Source organism: Callithrix jacchus, chromosome 18, assembly GCF_049354715.1.
Source record: "Callithrix jacchus isolate 240 chromosome 18, calJac240_pri, whole genome shotgun sequence".
NCBI classification, from domain to species: Eukaryota; Metazoa; Chordata; class Mammalia; order Primates; family Cebidae; genus Callithrix; species Callithrix jacchus.
In genome coordinates this window covers 28,206,703-28,229,102 of record NC_133519.1, presented here as the reverse complement: position 1 = coordinate 28,229,102, position 22,400 = coordinate 28,206,703, and the positions used below count along the sequence as shown (strand labels likewise).

Here is a 22,400-nt window from a genome sequence, read left to right as displayed (position 1 = left end):
TGTGATATCAGAGTGAGTTGATGAGGGTACTATTGATTTCGCTGTGTTTCCTACTGCAGTCATTCTCTGAAAAATGATCAATGCTATTGGAACTATGAAAGCCAGTAACAGACTTGGCCTCAAAAGATCCCATTGAGGCCAGGTGTGGTAGCTGACATCTGTAATCCCAGCACTTTGGGAGGCCAAGGCGGGCGGATCATGAGGTCAGAAGATCGAGACCATCTTGGCTAACATGGTGAAACCCTGTCTCTACCAAATACAAAAAAATTAGCCGGGTGTAGTGTCGTGTGCCTGTAGTCCCAGCTATTCAGGAGGCTGAGGTAGGGGTATCGCTTCAACCTGGGTGGCAGAGGGTGCCATGAGCCAAGATCATGCCACTGCAGTCCAGCCAGAGCAAGAGAGCAAGACTCCATCTCAAAAAAAAAAAAAAGATCCCGTTGAGTGTTTTTTCTTGCACTAGTTATATAGTCAGTTTCCCGCTTGTAAATTATTACAGTGGGGGATTTATTAAGGAAAACATCATTTAAAAATTGTAATGGCTGCTATAAACTGTCATTTGCAGTTCTCAGCTGACAGTCAAACAGCTGCAATCCGTTAGTGAGCTTTTACTTTCAGCTGCCAGAGGTCTTTCAACTCTTGTTCTCCTGGAAATGAGGAGGGCTGGGCTGGATGGGTTGAGGGGAAGTGAGGGTTGAAATACGTATTTTCTCATACCATATTTTTCATGCCTCCCCACAGTTTCCATAGAAATGGGAACATAAAAACACCCCACCCAGACTTGGAAGAGAAATCATTTATGTGTAAACTGCAGTAGATGGAGGCACACAAAATAAGCTAATCTTAGAGTCTTTCCTTTACTTATATTTGGCCAAGAGTAATTTCAGATAGATTCTCATTTGATTTACTCTGCATATAAAAAATGAGTTGATATTGCTTTTAATCAGTTTTTAGAAAGTTTGATATTACCTTTTTTTCTGAAATGAGAATTCTCTTGAACATACTTTGATTGATTGTTAGGTACGTTATCTGTTGTTTATGTGTTAAATCTGGCAAGCATGGTGTTTTAACTTTCCTCTCATGTTTGTTCTCTCCAAGATTAAATAAATGAATTCCAGCCTGGCTAATATGGTGAAATCCCATCTCTACTAAGAAAAAAAAAAAAATAGAAAAGTTAGCCGGGTGTGGTGGTGCGCACCTGTAGTCCCAGCTACTCAGGAGGCTGAGACAGGAGAATCACTTGAACCCAGGAGGTGGAGGTTGCAGTGAGCCGAGATCGTGCCACTGCACTCTGGGCCTGGGCAACTCCATCTCAAAAAAAAAAAAGAAATTATTTTTAGCCTGGGTGCAGTGGTTCACGCCTCCAATCCCAGCACTTTGGGAGACTGAGGCAGGCAAATCACTTCAGGTCAGGAGTTTGAGACCAGCCTGGCCAACATGGCAAAACCCCGTCTCCACTAAAAAAAATACAAAAATTAGCCAGGGTGGTGGCACATGCATGTTATCCCATCTACTTAGGAGGATGAGGCAGGAGAATTGCTTGAACCCAAGAGGCAGAGGTTGCAGTGAGCTAAGATTGCACCATTGCATTGCAGCTTGGGCGAGAAAGCAAGACTCTGTCTCAAAAAGAAGAAAAAAAAATGAATTTTGATTTAGGGAATGCTCCAATTGCAGAGTATAAAAAGTCTTCTCAAATAGTCTTATTCTTATGCATTATTTTAGAAATTGCCCCCCAGAACAGAAGTAATTATTAGCTCTGTCAAACATATCAGAGAAAACTGCCAAATTTAATTAGTTATCACAATTTTCTCATTTAGGTAACAAGAATATCCTGTGTTAAGTGCATTTCTATGTTTTCCACTTATCAGCTCTGTGTGATCACATTATCTCCTATAACACCCATACTCAGGGAAAATATATGGGCATAGTCTTCATCTGTTTCTTTTATTCCAGCATTTAATTAACAAATTCCATTTGAATCATGACACAGCAAGAATATGCTTAACTAAATAAATCTGCTCTAGGCATCTACTAAGTATTCAGCTTTATGTTAGGTTGCAGTAGATACCAAATGTAAGTAAGGCAGGATTTTTTGCCTTAAGACATCACAATGGAGTTTGGATAATTCATACCCCAGGAATAGCTCATAACAGCCATATGTGATTATTACGAGTGACTTAAACTAATTCCATGACTAGGAAAACTTGCTTCCTTTCCCTTTCTACTGTCACCTTTTTCACAAAGTCTCTTTCTCTTGATCTATTTTCATAGCTTCCTAAATATCCTTTTAATTGCTCCCTTTCTCCCTCCTTCCCTCCCTCCCTCCCTTTCTTTCCTTTTCCTTCTCTTTCTCTTTCTCTCTTTTTCTTTCTTTCTTTTTTCTTTTTCTCTCTTTCTCTCTTTCCTTTCTTTTTTTTCTCTCTTTCTTTCCTTTCTCTCTCCTTTTTTTTTTTTTCAGGACCCCACTCTGTCACCTAGTCTGGAATGCAATTGCACGATCATAGCTCACTGTAAACTTTTCTGGGCTTAAGGGATTCTTCTGCCTCAGCCTCTGGAGTAGCTGGGACTACAGACCCCACTAACCATTCCTGGCTAATTTTTTTTTTTTTATTTTTTGTAGAGATGGGGCCTCACTTTGTTGCCCAGGCTGGTCTTGAACTCTTCAGCTCAAGTGATCCTTACACCACAGCCTCCCAAAATACTAGGATCACAAGTGTGAGCTCCTGTACCTAACTCTTTCTTCTTTTCTTTATCTTCCCTTCCACTTTAGCGTATATGTGATTTCCAGATTCATATTTGTAAAAACACAATTTTGATCGTTTAAGCATTTTAAAACCTCAGTGATCTCTTCACATCATTGTGACAAGACTTTTCTTTTAAAAGACAGTTCCAATGTCAAATATTCTGCCTCATAAGCCTGGCTACCAAAACAATCCAAAAACTTTTAGTATTTTAGGTTCTTTCATATTCCAAATTGCTTCTCTTATCCAGAATGGATGAAAACATCTGTTAAGACCATCTGCCTGATTTTTATTTCAGAAAATATGGCCACTGAGCTAGCAACTACCAAAATAGGTTCATGCTTTCAGTGTTTGGCAGCAACCTAGACAGTCTTCAGGCTGGCTTCAGTGTATTCTTTCCAGCCTGTTCTGCAGGTGCCTTCTGCCAGGTCATCTAGCTTCTCACCCAAACAAACAGGACTGCTTGGCACAGTTAGTAGACCCACATTTTATAGCTCCATGCCTTTGCTTATGGAAGTTTCCTTTGGAATGAGGAAAGATATAAGCAATAATGAGTTGTTTCTTCCATCCGGAACATCTTTCCCCGCCTTATACCCTTCTCATAGCCCTACTCTAGGTAATACTATCTGTAATTTACATTAACACACCCCAGTCTACACAGTGTGTTAGTCTACCCCTTGGACGTGGCCGATGAACATTTGACGCACACTGATATAAGAATACATCATGTAAGGATAGTTGTTTGACATTGGAGAGACCCTAATCAGGAGATAACTACTGTCAATTTAACTTGCTTATCTTTAAATCTACACCCAAGGGTCTTCTAGTTAGCATAAAGGATGTCAGAAATAATTTCAAATTGGATTGGTTGGAAATACCATACAGGTTCCTCTGGCCCTGCATGAATTGCACATAAGATTCTGGCAAGGCGGGTAGCCTAACGCCTGCATGGTGGCACCTGAGCCAGTGCACCATTTGGGCCTGTTGACTACCACCCTAACAGAAGATGCTTCCTACCTGGGAGAAAGGTAGGAGACCTAATGGCCACGCCTGTCTGCAGTCCTTGGAGGCACTGATACATGCCCTCCTCCTCCCCCACCAAAACAAAATAAAACAAAAAATACCCTGACACTTTGGAATGGTCAGTAGCAAAACCTCCCTCCAGGACAATGCTTGCATGCTGTCTCTCCCTTCAAGTCTACCCTAACTTTCCTGATGGATTTGTTAACTCATTCTCCTCTACACCATCATAGAATGAGGCTTATATTTCTGTTATGGCATTAATAAAATTTTAAAGTTTATTGTAAGTTTCTTGATGAACAGACTGTGTCATAACTTTCTTTGTATCTTACATAGCATGTGGCATAGTGCCTTGTACACAGTAGATATTTGTTGAATTAATGAGCATATGTATGTACTTAACAATTCTGTAAGGAACAGATCCAGCTTTGGGTCATAGGAATACTGGGAGCCAATATGTGAGTTCTTAGACTTCCATTAATTCACTGTTCACAGTTCTAAGGGAGTCAGTGGTAATTTGTCCATAACTACATGGCTCTAATTAGCCATCGGTGCAAAGACACATTGGGATTGCTGTCAACAGTGTAGGAAAGCAGTGCGGTCTACGTTGTCTTCTTTCAGAAACTCATACCTAAATGTATTTCATACTGCTGTTCTTCCAACTCTGGCTCTAGGTAATAAAGAAGGGGAAATATTTAGGACAATTATTTTTCTTGTTCTATATATCTTAGCCAATTTGAAGCAGTATATATAACTTACCAAGTACACCAGGAGAAAAGTAAAAGAGGGGCAATTATAGCACACAGATTTTAAAAACAAAGCAAAATTAAACACTTAATCTTAGTAACATTATAGTATAGTGAAGAATTCAAAGCAAGGATTTTGAACCCAGACTGCTTGGATTCAAATTAATCCCCACCATATTAGCTGTGTGGCCTTGGGCAAGCTATTTAACCTTTCTATGCTTTTGTTCTTCTTCTGGTAAATGAAGATGATAGAATAGCACCACCTCAGAGACGTGAGGCTAAAATGAACTGATACATGTAAAGCATATAGTACTCAGTCCCTGGCACAGGACGTGCTGGATGTGCTTGCTATTCCTGCAGTGATACGGTTCAGTCATAGGTCCAAAGGCAGAAGCCTGCTAATTTCCGTCAGTGTGCAGTCCTTCTGTCTCGTGTTTTGCAGTTCCCCACCCCCAAAGGAGTCATCTTCATGCCTTGAAGCCACTACATATTGGTGCCTACACCTTTCTTGTGAGACCTGTCACATTCTACCCTAAATTATATAATTATTTGTAAGGTCCTTAAAAGCAGACATCTTCTTTGTCTTCCTCGCAGCACCCGGCAGAATGATTATATAACAGCCTTGCTCACACAGTAGCTCTTTGCTAACTGTTTGGGGAAACTATGAACCTCTGTGAGGTTGGTCCCTGGAGGCCCTGCACCTTGGACTGGTTCCTGGGTACCTCTCATACTCTTCAGTTTCAGCTAGCAAAGTCTTCCCGCACTGTACTCCGGCAACTGGCCTTAAGTCCCTTCAACATGCATCCTTTTCCAAAACTGGCTTCATGTGTATATGACCTGTGCAGCCACATAGGTCCCCACACTTGGCTGAATGCTCCCTCACTAGCTTGAAATTCTTAGTTTCTGTGTTCCATTTTTATCTTGCACAGAGCCTGCAAATTGTGTAGCTGGTCTTGCTCTTCGTCATCCTGTGCTCATCATTCCCTGTGCCTGGAACACCCTTTCTCCCTAATCCTCACTGGCTAACCTGCTCTTCAGGGCTCAGCTTCATTGTCATTTCTTAGAAAAGCAGTAAAAATTAGATCCATGTACTAGTATCCTTCCATTTTTTCTTCTCTCTGAGAGCACTTCACTTACTTTGTAAATACAGTATTTATTTAAATTGTGATTATTTCTTTTAAGACTTTCTCCCCACCAGACTATAAACTCCTCCAGGGGATAGTCTTTGTTCCAGGATCACTATGCCTGCTACATAGTAAACAGTAAATAAATACTTGTTGAATGAGTGAGTGAATAAGTCATTTTTAGAAATGCAAAGTTGTGGCCGGGTGCAGTGACTCACGCCTATAATCCCAGCCCTATGGGAGGCTGAGGCAGGCGGATCACTTGAGGTCAAGAGTTTGAGACCAGCCTGGCCAACATGGCAAAACCCTGTCTCTACTAAAAGTACAAAAAAATTAGCCAGTAGTGGTGGTGTGTGCCTGTAATCCCAGCTACTCAGGAGGCTGAGGTAGGAGAATCGCTTGAACCCAGGAGGTGGAGGTTGCAGTGAGCTGAGATCACACCACTACACTACAGCCTGGGCAACAGAGCAACATTCTGTCTCAAAAAAAAAAAAGAGAGAGAGAGAAAAGAAATGCAAAGTTGTATGGATAAGCCTTTCTTCCCAAGAGTTAAAAAGTTGATATATATCCAGCGCCCGCGATGACTGCCACTCTCCGCCCCTATCTGAGTGCTGTGCGGGCCACACTGCAGGCTGCCCTCTGCCTGGAGAACTTCTCCTGTCAGGTTGTGGAACGACACAACAAGCCGTAAGTGGAAGTCAGGAGTAGCAAAGAACTCCTGTTACAACCCGTGACCATCAGCAGGAATGAGAAGGAAAAGATTCCGATTGAGGGCTCCATCAACTCTGTCTGGGTCAGCATTGCTGTGAAACAGGCTGATGAGATCAAGGAGATTTTATGCCACAAATTCATGCGCTTCATGATGATGTGAGCAGAAAACTTCTTCATCCTTTGAAGGAAGCCTGTGGAGGGGTGTATGACATCAGCTTTCTGATCACCAACTTCCACACAGAGCTGATGTACAAACACAAGTTGGTGGACTTTGTGATCCCCTTCATGGAGGAGATTGACAAGGAGATCAGTGAGATAAAGCTGTCAGTCAATGCCTGTGCCCGCATTGTGGCTGCGGAGTTCCTTAAGAATTTTTAAACCATCTGGCTGGATCTTGTGGCCTTCCCCCTCAGATTCCCCATGTCTCCATGAAGGCATCCTGAAGTCACTCCCCAGAACAGCAACAGCTGCAGCAGGGAGCTGGGTTAGGGTGGGCATTTGATATGGGAGGTGGGTGGTATGCTTGCTAGCTGGGCAAGAAAGCAGCAGTGGACGTGCCCCAAGGCCACACGTGCCTGGTCAGGCTGGCCTCTGATGTTCAGTCCCCTGGGCCGGGACAGATTTTTTGTTAACGTCTTGAAACTTAAACTCTGTGCTTAGAGGAGACTGTAATCTTTTTGTCTTTTTTTTTTTTTTTTTATTTAAACAAACAACCTCCACCTCCAGTGGCTGTGACTGGTCCCAGTGATTGTCCCTTATTGGTTGCTGTGGGTCTGGGCAGGCCTGGAGCCCAGAAGGCGATTATTTTTCCTCTCCTATGCCATCCCACGTGGGGAGGGAGGGAGGTTTCAGACTCCAGTTCCTCTCCCTTGCTCTTTTATTCCGAAGCCTCCTTGGACCCAGTATAAGTGGTGGGAACCCTCTGCCAGCTTCCTGAGTTCTGCCTGAAGATGGCCACCCAGCACTGGTTAGGGACAAGGGCCAAATTGGTGACCACCAGTCATGCCTAGGACCTGGGGCCCAAAAGCCAGGCAACCTCAGGCTATAGGGGCCATTGGGTACCCTCCCAGTTGAGAGGGGCCGCTGTTTCGCCTTGTCTGTCAGTGCAGTGCCTGCCATAGGTGGCAAGGTGAGTCCTCCTCCAGAGCTTCCCAGCCGGGTCCTCCTCCTGCCTGCTCTGGCTTCTCTGTTCCCATGCTAGCTGTCCCTTTTCTAATTCTGGTGGATCCTCCCTCCCCTAATTAAAGTCTCTTTTTGCCCCTTTGGGGCTGCATGAGGAAAAAAAAAAAAGTTGATATATAAAAATGGCAATGCAAGGCCAGGCATGGTGGCTTACACCTGTAATCCCAGCACTTTGGAAGGCCGAGGTATACAGATCACTTGAGCCCAGGAGTTCAAGACCATCTGGGGTAACAAAGTGAAACCCCACCTCTACAAAAAAATTAGCCAGGCATGGTGACATATGCTTGTGGTCCTAGCTATTCAGGAGGCTGAGGTGGGAGGAACCCTAGAGCCTGGAAAGCCAAGGCTGAAGTGAGCTGTGATTGCATCACTACACGCCCCCCTGAGCAACAGAGCGAGACCCTGTCTCAAAAAACGAAAAAAAATAAAAAATAAAAAGGCAGTACAATCTTCATGCAGTTTAATACTGCTGGTGATGGCATTTAACCAGTTTTACTTACTGTCTTTAAAAGTGGATGAATACACTAAAATTCCCCATTTTTCTTTTCTACTGTTTGCCCTTCTCATATAGTCTGGTATAGTACAGTTGAATCTCTCTAAAGTCAGATTTACTCAGGTTGTCTTATACATTAGTTTCAAATTAAATTTCTTAGAGCATAAATGTCTATAGCCTCCTGCCTCTTGTATTTTTAGCAAGAGATATATATTTATTTTTGATCTAATTACCGGTGACAGCTGACATGAAAGTACTGCTTCAGGTTCCTTAACATTCTGTGGTGGAAAGGCCAGTACTATTACAATGGAGTGGGGCCGGGCGCGGTGGCTCACACCTGTAATCCCAGCACTTTGGGAGGCCAAGGCGGGTGAATCACTAGGTCAAGAGATCGAGACCATCCTGGTCAACATGGTGAAACCCCGTCTCTACTAAAGATACAAAAAATTAGCTGGGCATGGTGGCGTGTGCCTGTAATCCCAGCTACTCAGGAGGCTGAGGCAGGAGAATTGCCTGAACCCAGGAGGCGGAGGTTGCGGTGAGCTGAGATCGCGCCATTGCACTTCAGCCCGGGTAACGAGCGAAACTCCGTCTCAAAAAATAATAATAATAATAATAATGGAGTGAGCACTTGATAATAATAGAGAACAATGTCCTACTTGGTTTTCCCATCATTCTTCCTCTCCTTTCTTATTGTCTATGTTTAAAGAAGCTTAATTAACTCAGAATGCAGAGCTGTATCAGCTTTCTGTAGTCCAATTTTGGAACTGCTTAGTCTACTCCCTGGAATCAGACCAATATCATTCAACATGTAACCAGATTTAATGCGTGCCATCTTACAGTCTCAGCGTTCAGTGCTTGGTAGTCATTCCATTACTTTCCAAATACTGTACTAAAATTTTAAGTGTAAATTTCTAACCAAAAACTCATTTAGAAATGGAATTCTACTTGAGATTTACAGTGGATTTTGAGTACCTCCCCCCAAAAGAAATTTTAAAAATCCAACATGGTATACTAAGTTGTTATTATTGCTTAATATTTGCAAAGAGAAAAAGAGTCAGAATTTTCATAACTTAGCCCCACATTGAGAATAATCAGTACAGTGAGAGAATAATTTTTATTGCTTAAAAGAAAAAGAGGCTAAATGTCTTTTTTAATTTCCTTCAAGTGTAAAGAATCTGAGAAAAACAGATTTTAAAACCAATAGAAGGAATGGTCATGATCCAGCAGCAACTGCTGCATGTGGGTGAAGAAAAGAAGACAGCATTATTTGTACAAATCCATATGGGATGCAGCGGGAACAGAAAGAAACAAGAAGTATAGTAACAGAGAAGGAGGGCACTCCCAGTGAAGATGTAGCCCTCAAAAAATGTTCCATCTAAGCACTGACTGATTCCAGTACCTTCAGGTGATTTGCTTTAAGTTGTAAATCTTCAGAATGGTTTATGCTCTCAATGCTTTTTTTCAGAAGGCTGTGAGATGAGGAAAAATATATTATTTTCAGTCTGCCCCCTCTTAAGACTTTATGGAATTTTAAGGAGGCTTCTCCCAGAGTTAAATTCCTGATTCAACCACCCCAGAGTCTATTTGACCATCTCTCTCTCTTTCTCTCTCCTTTTTTTTTTCTAGCTTGCCCAGAAAGATCAAAGTAAAGGTATTCTTTTGTTTTGTTTTGTTTTGTTTTTAATCTCCTACTTTATGCCTAATAATGGGGCAGATATCTTAGGTTCATTCTCTCTCAGTTATGTGTTAACAGCATCTCCATTCTTGAGTTGATTAGCTCAGTTAACTGTTGCAGGCTACTGATCAGGCTTATTAGAGGTCCTATGTTTGAGAGCTATGCGTGCTGGCTGGATGACAGTCAATGTAGATGAGAGTCATGTAACATAGTGTATGATTAAGGCTTTAACTCTGGTGTCAGAAGGACCTTTTGGGAAGCTGGGTGCAGGGGTATGCGCCTGTGGTCCCAGATACTCGGGAGGATGAGGCAGGAGGACTCCTTGAGCCCAGCAGTTCATAGCCAGCCTGGCAACATAGTGAAACCTCGTCTCTTAAAACAAAAGCCTGTAGGATCTGCCATTATGATGGGATCTATGCGTGTTACCTAGTTTTTCTTGGTTTACTCAGTTTATAAAACGGGTATAGTAACGCCCAGTTTACTTTTGTGAGACTTAAGTAATATAAAATATGCTAAATGCTGACCGAGCACGGTGGCTCACGCCTTTAGTCCCAGCACTTTGGGAGGCTAAGGTGGGAGGATCACCTGAGGCCAGGAGTTCGAGATCAGCCTGGCCAACATGGTGAAACCCCATCTCTACTAAAAATACGAAAATTAGCTGGTGTGGTGGCAGGCACCTGCAATCCCAGCTACATGGGAGACTGAGGCAGGAGAATCACTGGAACACAGGAGTCAAGGTCACTTGACCTGGCTAAAAAATTAGCCAGGCATGGTGGTGGGTGCCAGTAGTCCCAGCTACAGGCTAAGAGGTGTAAGATCACTTGAGACCAGGAGGTCAAGGCTATAATGAGCCATGATTACACTACTGCACCCAGCCTAGCCTGTTTAATTTTTTTCTTTCTTTCTTCTTTTTTTCTTTTTTGAGATGGAGTTTTGCTCTTGTCACCCAGGTTGGAGTGCAATAATGCGATCTCCGCTCACTGCAACCTCTGCCTCCTGGGTTCAAGCGATTCTTCTGCCTCAGCCTACCAAGTAGCTGGGATTACAGGCACCTGCCACCACGCCCAGCTAATTTTTTTTGTATTTTTAGTAGAGACGGGGTTTCACCAAGGTCAGGCTGGTCTCGAACTCCTGACTCAGGTGATCTGCCCGCCTCAGCCTCCTAAAGTGCTGGGATTACAGGTATGAGCCACCATGCCTGGCCAGCCTGTTTTATTTCTAAACCACCCCAAATAGAGTATCAAAGAGAAATTGTGCTGCTCAAATTGTTCTTGAAGAATATGGTTTTTCTCTTTGTTAAAACTTAATTTTATTCTTATATCCAAACTGCTTATATAAATAGATTCTTGAAATATTTTGGGACACTAAAATAGTTTTTCCTGATCTTACAAATTTCTTCTCTCCTAAAATTTATTTATAAATTGGTTGTTTGAAACTCAGAATGGATATTCCCTTAGGAAGTGGTGGTTGTGTTCTCAGGCCAATTCATCAAAGCTTCTCTAGCTTGTCTCTTAATTCTCCCTTTCTAGTGCTTAATGTTTTAATTTAGTGGTTTTCAAATGGACAGTATATCAAAATTGCCTGAGGTTTTCAAATGGACAGTATATCAAAATTTGTAAAGATAAAGGTACTTGTACAAAAAAAATAGAAAGAATGAATAAGACCTAGTGTTTGATAGCACCGCAGGGTGACTATAGTCAATAATAATTTAATTGTACATTTAAAAAGAACTAAAAGAGTATAACTGGGCTGGGTGTGGTGGCTGGCCTCTGTAATCCCAGCACTTTGGGAAGCTGAGGCAGTCAGATCACTTGAGCCCAGGGCTTCAAGACCAGCCTGGGAAACATAGCAAGATCCTGTCTTTACAAAGAATTAGCCAGACATGGTGGCGGGTGCCAGTAGTCCCAGTTACAGGCTAAGAGGTGGGAAGATCACTTGAGCCCAGGAGGTCAAGGCTACAGTGAGCCATGATTACACTACTGCACCAGCCAAGGTAACAGAGTGAGGCCCTGCCTCCAAAAAATAAAAAAAATAAAAAGAAATAAGAGAGTGTAATTGGATTCTTTACACAGAAGATAAATGCTTGAGGGGATGGATACCTCATTTTACCTGATGTGATTATTACACATTACATGCCAGTTTCAAACCATCTCTTGTACCCCATATATATGTAAAAGTCCTCTGTGGCTGGAGCAGAGACTGGTTGTCTCTAAACTCCTTTTTGTGTTGTTGTTGTTGTTGTTGTTGTTGTTGTTGAGACAGAGTCTCGCTCTGTTGCCAGGCTGGAGTGCAGTGGCGTGATCTCAGCTCACAGCAACCTCTACCTCCCGGATTCAGGCAATTCTCCTGCCTCAGCCTCCCAAGTAGCTGGGATTACAGGCACGCGCCACCACATCCGGCTAATATTTTTGTATTTTTAAAAGAGACGGGGTTTCACCATGTTGGCCAAGATGGTCTCGATCTCTTGACCTCATGATCCACCCACCTTGGCCTCCCAAAGTGCTGGGATTACAGGCGTGAGCCACCACACCCGGCCCCCTTCTCTAAACTCTTTCTTGTGATCCTTGTCAGTGAAAGTCATATGTACCCACACCACCAATATATGTATATTCATTTTTAAATAAATTAACTACCTGTACTACAATAAGATAAGCACAAATATTTTTTAAAAGATGAAATATAAAGTTCTTCCTATAATCATGTTCTAAAAACAGAACATGAAATTCTAATAATCACCTGTTGCTTTCTGTACCTATTTGGATAGTTTTACGTACTTTCTGGAATGGACAAACCACACTTTTGCAAAATATAGGCATAGTTAAGGGGAGGTAGATAGAGATTAGATTCTATAGGATCAGCAGAGCCAAGAATTTCTTTATCCTAAGTGCAATAGGAAGCAACTGGAAAATTTTAGGAAGGGAAATGATGGCAGATTTCCACCTTGGAAAAGATCACTTTGGCAGCCCAATAGCAAAAAGATGTAATAAAGCAACCATGAACATGGGGAGTCCACTTTGGAATTTATGGCACTAGCTCTGATGAAAGGTGAGTATGGCTTGAATTGGGCATTGCCAATGAAGTTCAGAACAAAAACAAGATAGATATTTTGGAGACATACAGTAGTAGAGAGTCTAGTGATGGATTGCCTGAGCATTGGTTGGGGGAGAAGACAGTGGTGACTTGTGGGTTTCTGGCTTGAGCTTCTAGATGGAAGTCAAACAATGGCAGAAGAACAAATTGGGGACAGAAAGTGGGGCGTTAGTCCAGGCTTAAAGGTCTTGAATGTGAACCATCAAAATGATATGAAGTTTGCAATTGGATATGTAGGCTGAGCTTAGTAGAAGTTCTGGGCTGAAAACTATAAATTGAAGAGTTGTCAACATAAAGTACAGAAACCCCTCTACCCCCAGATATTATTTACTGATGGGAAATCTCTAAAGCAGAAGTGCCAAGGAGTTCCACAAAAATATTAAACAAAATTAGACTTACAGGACCAAAGATGAGGAATTAAAAATGAACAGGTAGGCAGATTCTATAAAATGCAAGTCTCCTAAAGTTGCTACAGCATTGGGACCACAGCTTATATTAGAATGTGGCAAATAAAGTAGAAATCAATATTTCAGAAGCTCTCAGGGACTCTTTATGAGCACACTACATTCTGGAGTAAGCCATGAACACTGGAAAGTGGCTCATGTCATACAAGTATTCAAAATGAGTCCAGGAAGCTGTCAAAAGTGTACACACCATTAGGCTTGAGTAATAGGGAAAACTAGACATGTCAGACGAGATTAAAGCAGGTACAGCCCCATAGATTGTAGGTTAGTGTGAATTCAGGAGGAGAATGCCTGGGAATTTGATGTCTGTATAAGCCTTGGGAATTATGTTAGAGTTGCAAGAGGTAAGGATGTCCTTTGTCCCCACCTCCTTAAACCATTATGCTCCTTAAGTATTAGAATACAACTCATAATCATTTACAGGCTCTTAGGTTCTCTGAAGGTTTCCCCCCACCCCCAAGACACATGGGGCAAAATCTTGTTTAATATGTTCCCTCTCCTCCTAGTGCTGAAAGCTTAAAACAAAGTGGCTTGTTTTGCTGATCACTGTGAAGAGGATGAAGTGAAGCCTATGGATATGTCCCCGCTCTTGATGGATGCCTTCTGATTCCTTTTCATCTGTTCCTTCCCAAGCCATTTATAGTACTGCAAACTGACTGTTAGAATTTTGGTTACCACTGATCCACTTTATGTCCAGATCTTGATAAGTCCTTGAAGAAATAACTGTGACTCTGACTTGAAAACTCTCAGCAACCCCCAACTTTCCAAGGAAAGTGATACTGTATTACATATCTATTTTTTCTCTGTCCATTGATTAATATATTAAATAAGATAGTTTACATTCATCCTAAGAAATTGGCTGAAGTGAGCAAGAGCCACACATAGTGGCTGCTACCTTTGGCCTATATTATATTGCTTTTCTAGGCACTTGAACTGAGCACCAGGAATCTTCATTTCAGAAAATATTAACTTGGGTCATATCAATCTTTTAAAAAGAAAAAACACGGTGATGTACGTTACCAGCATTTGCATCCACAAATTAATATTTTTGTGTGTTTCATTTCTGAGTTACAGAAGCAGATTCATCAAACCCTTAATGATAGCTCTTGCAGGTGACTGGCCCAATGTTAAAACTGAGCTCAGTGGCTGGGCACAGTGGCTCATGCCTGTAATCCCAGAACTTTGGGAGGCCAAGGTGGGTGGATCATGAGGTCAGGAGTTCAAGACCTGGCCAACATGGTGAAATCCCATCTGTACTAAAAATACAAAAAATTAGCCAGGCTTGGTGTCTTGTGCCTGTAATCCCAGCTACTCAGGAGGCTGAGGCAGGAGAATCGCTTGAACCCAGGAGGCAGAGGTTGCAGTGAGCCGAGATTGCACCACAGCACTCCAACCTGGGCAACACAGTGAGACTCCGTCATAAAAAAAAAAAAAAGAAAAGAAAAAAAATCTGAGCTCAGGGGAAATGCTGTGTTTTGACTGGGCAAGGAAGCTTGCATAAACCAGTCATCATGAAAGCCCTCCTCACTGAGGTGCTTCTCCCTCTGCAACCTTCCATCCCACAAATTTCTTCTTGATCATCTTTGTACCTTTGATAAATATCTGTTATTGCACTTATGAAACTAGATGATAACTAGATACATAATTGGCACTATGCCTAGACTGTCAGCTTCTTACGCAGATTTACTTTTTGTGCCAGGAAGTAGAACAAAGTAGTTAAAGAGGGCAGGCTTTGGAGGCCAACTTGATTTCATGTCTGACTATTTACTAGCACTGTGATCTTGGGCAGGTTACCTATCCTCAACTTATTTGTAAAATCTAAATAATACTTACCTCGCAGAGTTGCTGTCAGGATTAAATGTAGATTTTTCTAAATTATAGGCTTAAAACTGTTAGGAAATTTTTTGACATGAAGGAATTCCATACTTAATGCCAATTACTGCTAATGAATAACAAAGCAGAAGGAAGTGGACTTCTGAATGAATCACTGCAGTGCTAAAACGTGCACACTGGTCCAGGCCTCTCCTCGTCTTTATTGACAGTTTAGCTCAGTGGTTTTTAGTATGAACCCCACATCTTCTCAAGCATGTATCCCTCAAACCTACCAGCCCCCAACATCCACACCTGGTTTAGAAAGGTGTGTGGACATCCTGTTTGTCACAGTGACAGCTATTACTGACATTTAATAAGTGAAATCATAAATGGGCCCAGGGATGCCATGGGCTCAGAAATGGAGAGTGGAGTCTACATACCAAAAATTACTCCACCGAAAATGCCAATAATACCTTACCTTGATAAACAGTGGTAGTGCCCAGGTTCTTTTCTCTGCTTAAATGCAAAACCAACTTTTCACAAAATTAATATACTATTTGATAAAAATCAGGCTATGCCAAAGAGCATGCTGTATATATTACAGAGCATAACTTGAAAAATCTTTTCATGTGTATTCTGTTATGTTATTTCTTTCTTTTCTGTGTACAAGTTCTCTGTAGGTTACTATAATGAGTTTCAAATGTGTTAAGAGTTCCATTATTCCATTAATTATGATCCGAAGTTTAAGATCTGTGGTGTTGAAAAGCACTGCAGTTCCTAAATATACACAGCCCTTGAACTCCTAACTGTACAAAGATCTTGCTGGGGCCAGGAATGGTAGCTCACACCTGTAATCCCAGCACTTTGGGAGGCTGAGGTGGGAAGATTGCTCGAGCCTTGGATTTTGAGACCAGCCTGGACCACATAGTAAGACCCTGTCTCTTAAAAAAAAAAAAAAAAAAAAAAAAAAAAAGCAAGGCATCGTGGTGTGCCCCTATAGTCCCAGCTACCCAGGAAGCTAAAGTGGGAGGATCACTTGAGTCCAGGAGTTCAAGGCTGTGATTGCACCATTGCACCCCAGTCTGAGCAACAGAACAAGACCCTGTCTCTCAAAAAAAAAAAAAAGATGATTGAGTTTGATAATCAGGAAACCTAACCAAATCTTTTATGTAAGCAAATAAATATGTTTTTATTTGTTTGTTTTGTTTCGAGACAGGGTCTCACTCTGTCACCTAGGCTGGAGTGCAATGGCGTGATCTCACCTCACTGCAACCCAGCCTCCCAGGCTCAGGCGATCCCCCCACCCACCTCAGCCTCCCAAGTAGCTGGGACTACAGGCATATGCCACCACACTCAGCTAATTTTGTATTTTTTGTAAACACAGGGTTTCACCATGTTGTCCAGGCTGGTTTTGAACTCCTAAGCTCAATTGATCCACCCACCTTGACTTCCCACAGTGCTGGGATTAAAAGCATGAGCCACCACACCCAGCCAAAATATGTTTTGTTGGAAATAACTCACTTTGGAAGGCTGAGGAGGGCAGATCCCTTGAGGTAAGGAATTTGAGACCAGTCTGGTCAACCCCATCTCAAAATACAAAAATTAGCCTGGGCATGGTGGTATGCAAAAAGAAAAGAGAGGAAAGGAGAGGAAAAGAAAAGAAATAATCAGTGCATGTGAAATTCAAATATTAGTATTTGAAATAAGAAATGAAAGTAAAAATACAAAATAGGTTGATAACACTGGTTGATATGATTAGTGAGATGATTATTAAGACATACTCATCTGATAATTATTGATCTACAACACAATTAATAATATTAATCTACGAGACTCACATATGCAAATAAGAAATAAATACCTTGAATGAGAAGAAGAGAGAGAACATGGAGAATGAAGAAAGTTGGGTGTATTCTTTTCAGTCTTCCCCTTCCATATCTCTGACTGAGGCCAGCATGACTAATATTGAGAAAGAGTAAGGCAAATGAGTAATTTTTGTGCTCTGTCTTTTCCTGTTATTGAAAGTCACTGTTTAACACTCCCTGGCCATTCATCTACCACTCCCCTTTGCCTTAAACTCATTAGGCTCTTTCATTTGTATTTCCTGATAACACCTCTTTTATTTGTATTTCCAAGGTCCCACTCTTGTCTGTAAAAGGCAGGTGAGGGTATTGGTGATATGTAGAGTGAATAAACCTTCTCCGGTGATTTAGAATTATAATCCTCTTGAGTATTATCATCAGGGCAATAGATGAGAAAGCCCATTTCATTTCATGCAGTGTCCTTCAAACTGCTAGTTATGAAATCATTTTAGAGGATCTGTGAAATCATTGTGGAATACAATGAAACATTATAGAAAATATCAGTGGACACTGCACAGATCCTTGGCAAGAACTGGGTACAACTGGTGCAACCAGTTGCCACTAGTGATCTGAGGGAGAAAGCAGAAAGGCACTGAGGGAATATATGCATGGACTGGGGTGGAGTTGTTTTTATTTTTTGCTTCCTATCTATTTGGTATTCTGATATTTATAACATCAGGGTTAATAGTTTATAGTTGACTTTACATTGACATAATTTGCAGTTGGTTGTAAAATAAAGCACAGGGGAGTTCTTATCTTGCCTTCAGCAAAAGTGTTAAGAGTTTCAACTGAGTTTTGTTTGTAAATATTTAGTAGCTCAACTCATTGTAGTTGTTTATAATATGTTCTTTTAGTTTCTCATTGTTCCTATAACAAATCACTACAAAGATAATCTTTTAGTATACAGTTTTGTACAAGCCTGATATGAGTCTCACTGGACTAGGGATGAGGGTGTTGGCTGGGCTGCCTTCCCTTCTGGAGGTTCTTTGGGAGAATCCGTTTCCTTGCCTTTCCAGCTTCTAGAGGCTGCCCACATTGCCTTACTCACGGACCTCTGCCTCTGTCTTCAAAGCCAGCAACACAGAATTTCTTTGATCCTTCTGCAGTAGTGACATCTGAATGAAGTCCTGAAAGTTTCTCTTCTTTTAATGACTCACATGATTTCAGTGGGCCCACTTAGCTAATCTAAAATAACCTTCCCATCTTAAGGTCCTTAATCTTAATCGTATCTGCAAAATCCATTTGACCATGTAAGGTAACACATTCACAAGTTTAGGGATCCTAGGGATCACAAGTGCAGCCATCTCTGGGAGGCCATTATTCTGCCTACCATAGTTCTCTATGTTGATTCCAAATGGAATGTTTTCTTGTTAAATAAATGTATGTAAAAAAATTAGTTGATTTTGGCTGGGCACAGTGGCTCATGCCTGTAATCCCAGCACTTTAGGAGACCAAGGTGGGTGGATCACCTGAGGTCAGGAGTTTGAGATCAGCCTGACCAACATGGCAAAACCTTGTCTCTACTAAAAATACAAAAATTAGCTGGGTGTGGTGGTGTGTGCCTCTAGTCCCAGCTCCTCAGGAGGCTGAGGCAGGAGAATCACTTGAACCCGGGAGTCAGAGTTTGCGATGAGCCAAGATCGCACCACTGCACTCCAGCCTGGATGACAGAGTGAGACTCCGTCTCAAAAAATAAAGCAAAATTTTAAAAAAAGGGCCAGATGCGGTGACTCATGCCTGTAATCCCAGCACTTTGAGGGGCTGAGGCAGGCAGATCTTGAGGTCAAGAGATTGAGACCATCATGGCTAACATGGTAAATCCCTGTCTCTACTAAAAATGCAGAAAGTTAGCTGGGCATGGTGGTACACGTCTGTAGTCCCAGCTACTCAGGAGGCTGAGGCAGGAGAATTGTTTAAAACCCGGAAGGCAGAGGTTGCAGTGAGCCAAGATTGCGCCACTGCATTCCAGCCTGGGCGACAGAGGGAGACTCTGTCTCAAAAAAGAAAGAAAGAGGCCAGGCATGGTGGCTCATGCCTGTAATCCCAGCACTTTGGGAGGCCGAGGTGGGTGGATCATGAGGTCAGGAATTCAAGACCAGTCTGGCCAAGATGATGAAACCCCTGTCTCTACTAAAAATACAAAAATTAGCCGGGCATGGTGGCACACGCCTGTAGTTCCAGCTACTTGGGAGGCTGAGGCAGGAGAATCGCTTGAACCCAGGAGGCGGAGGTTGCAGTGAGCTGAGATTGTACCACTGTACTCCAGGCTGGGTGACAGAGTGAGACTCTGTTTCAAAAAAAAGGAGAGAAGGAGAAGAAGGGAGGAAGGGAGAAAGAGAGAAAGAAAGAAAATAGTATATTGTGAATGGATATGGCAAAAATAATGAAAGTGGTATTCGAATGACTGAAGTTTGGGAAACACTGCACCTGAGAGGTGACCCAGTACCCGGAAGGAGTGGAGTCCAGGCTAGAGAGGCCATAGACCTATTTGCTCTACTGCTACCAGGTGGCTCCAACAAGGATCCTAGCACATCTGTTCAGTTTCTTTCTTTTTTTTTTTTATTTTTTTTTAAAGATAGGGCTTCACCATGATGGCCAGGCTGGTCTTGAACTCCTGACCTCAGGTGATCCACCCACTTCGGCCTCCCAAAGTGCTAGAATTACAGGCGTGAACCACTGCACCCGGCCCTTTTTTTTTTTTTTTTTTAAGATGTGTTTAGTTTCTTTATCCTAAAGAAGGGATGGTACCAGATAAGTCGTCTCCAAAGATCCCTCCAACTCCAATTTCCTAATTCTGTGTAAATGGATATTTATGTTAGGAATTTCAATGTCAGGGCCAAGCACAGTATGAAATATAAACATTGTAAACTGTTTACAATGTGAAAACACTGGTTCTGTCATAAATGCTGCCTTCCCAAATGTAGTTGTCAAGTCCACAGTGTCAAGCCTTGGTTGATTATTTAAATGACTGCTAATCATACTTGTTAGGGGTTGTCTTGCCGTGAATGGGTATCTTTTTTTTTTTTCTTTTTCTATTTGTTTGTTTGGCTCTTATTAATAAATACCATTTCAAACTAGTGAATACTCATCATCAGTTGCACACATCAAACAATTAGAGATTCTTTGAACATTTCTTGAACTTAGGAAATACTACAAAGACAGAGAGTGGACATTTGGTGGGACAGGACCCCAGCTTTAGGTAGACATTTAAAAGGATTCGTGATTCTTAACACATTCTTCAAGTGCACACTTCCTTATAGGATGTTTCAATTCTAATAACTCTTAGTGACTTTTTGTTCTTTTCATGAAAACTATATATTGAGGAGGGTTTTTTGTTTGTTTGTTTTTGTTTTTGTTTTGTTTTTTTTGAGACAGAGTTTTGCTTTTGTTGCCCAGGCTGGAGTGCAATGGCACCATCTCAGCTCACTGCAACTTCTACCTCCCAAGTTCAAGCGATTCTCCTGCCTCAGCCTCCCGAATAGCTGGGATTACAGCCATGCACTACCATGCCTGGATAATTTTGTATTTTTAGTAGAGATGGGGTTTCACCATGTTGGTCAGGCTGGTCTTGAGCTCCTGACCTCAGGTGATCTGCCCGCTTTGGCCTCCCAAAGTGCTGGGATTGCAGGCATGAGCCACCGCACACAGCCCTGAAAAGGTTTTTACATTTCTTTCTCTAGTAAGAAAAATTTCAAGCTTCTGTATTCCGTTCAGTATTCCCTAAAATAAAATCAATTTTTGTCCTGGAATATGGTTTTAAAAACTGAAAGTCTGTTTTCTTTGATTACCTCATTAATAACAAGAGTTTCATATCAGCTTTCCCCTGTCTCTTTCTCCTCCACCCTTTCCCCACGTTTACACTGTGCCAATCACACAGGTGGACGCTTGCTGTCAACCCACAGCACAAGATAAATAAGCTTGGCTTGGAAGGTTTCCTAGCAACATATTGTTCTGGGAACCTGCTCTGTTTCCCTGAACAAGATGAAGCCAAACATCCTAGAATCTCAGCCAGATGGGAAAGGATTAGTTTATTGAGAGTGATTATTGCCTTTTTTTTTTTTTTAATATTTCACTTTGAAATGAACCTTTTAATATAAGTAGCAAAAGTGACTTTTAAAAGGACATGCAAACATATCCTTTTAAAAAGACAATTTTTTTTCTCTTACATATAAAAGAAATGTTGGTAATAGTTTGAAATTTAAAAATATGGTTTTGGAATTCTCTAGAAATTACAAGCTTTCAGTATATAATTCAGTCATTGGTGAGTGGATCCATTTTAGAACCATATAGAAAAGGGGACTAATATTCAGCCTGGTGTCCAGTGGTATGGTATTCCTGCTTTAGAAATACTGAAATACTTTTGATCTGGTGGGAAAATGGCTGCTGGAGTGGGCTTTCTCCTCACAATACCTGTATCTGCTTCCCATGGCTCTTGTTCCTGCTCCTAGGGAAACATTGGCAATACCTTGGCACTGCTTAAAACCCTGAAGTGTCCCCTTTTTCTATAGCTCCAGGGCTATTGTAGTGCTAGTGATCTGCAATTTCATCTTCAGAGTCTATTTTTGGTTTTCTCAGTGTATGATTAATGTATATAGAGAAAATAAAACTAAAGGAAATTGAGACTGCTGTCAAAGCCAGAAAAAATAACATCATTGTTATTTTGTTAACACATGATCATGTATATTTCCCTTGTTTATCTAGTGATCCGTGAGGGTACACAGTCGGCAGGTGGTGCTTTCCTTTCTGTTGCTCTCTAGTTGGTCATAGTATACTGTTAGAGGTCTCTGGAGATGGAGTAATAAAGGATTAGTGTTTCTCATTACAATGTTCAGCAGCGGCTTTGCAATTCAGTTACACCCTGTGAACTGTCCTCACTCCCAGTTTGACTGGAGAGACATTCCCAGTCAGATGAATATTCTCATACTGTGGTTGTTGACTGGTTTGTATCATCTATCAGGTTTGGACTGAGTTCGTGAAACTTCCCAATTGTGGTCAGAAGCAGATGATTCTAGTACTTCATAGTGTTCCTGGGTAGGAAGAAGAAAGTAATTAGAATAAGATGGGGAATGACACCTGGTGTCTTTATTTTTTATTTAACAAATTATCTGGCCAGATGCCAGTGAATTAATACTGTCCTCATTTTAATGAAAATAAGGAAATTGTGAGATAATTATATATTCATGCTAGGCGCTTTCCATTCCCTTTTGCTCTCTCACTCATATGTCTATATTTTCTAAATACCACATGTTAAACTCAACAAGGAACAATCTGTTGAGGGCCTACTATGGGCCAAATACCACTATTAGGTATTATGGCAGATACTGAGGCAGATACACATCGTCCTTGCCTTCACAGAGTACGCAAGAAGTCTGCAACATAGCACATTTGTGATTTAAATGAAACGAAAACATTAAGGAGAGGTTTGATGTTTAAAGGAATCATAGGCTAGGTATAATGGCTCATGCCTGTAATCCCAACAC

The 22,400-nt window shown here is 41.6% G+C and overlaps 1 protein-coding gene and 1 pseudogene across 14 annotated transcripts in view; both read left to right on the top strand.

Annotated features, from left to right (window-relative positions):
* Nucleotides 1-22,400, top strand: part of RABGAP1L (RAB GTPase activating protein 1 like) — a 737,216-nt gene that overhangs the window by 672,698 nt on the left and 42,118 nt on the right. The gene's annotated exons all lie outside the window — the stretch shown is intronic.
* LOC144580255 (actin-related protein 2/3 complex subunit 4 pseudogene) lies at nucleotides 6,195-6,827 on the top strand (annotated as a pseudogene).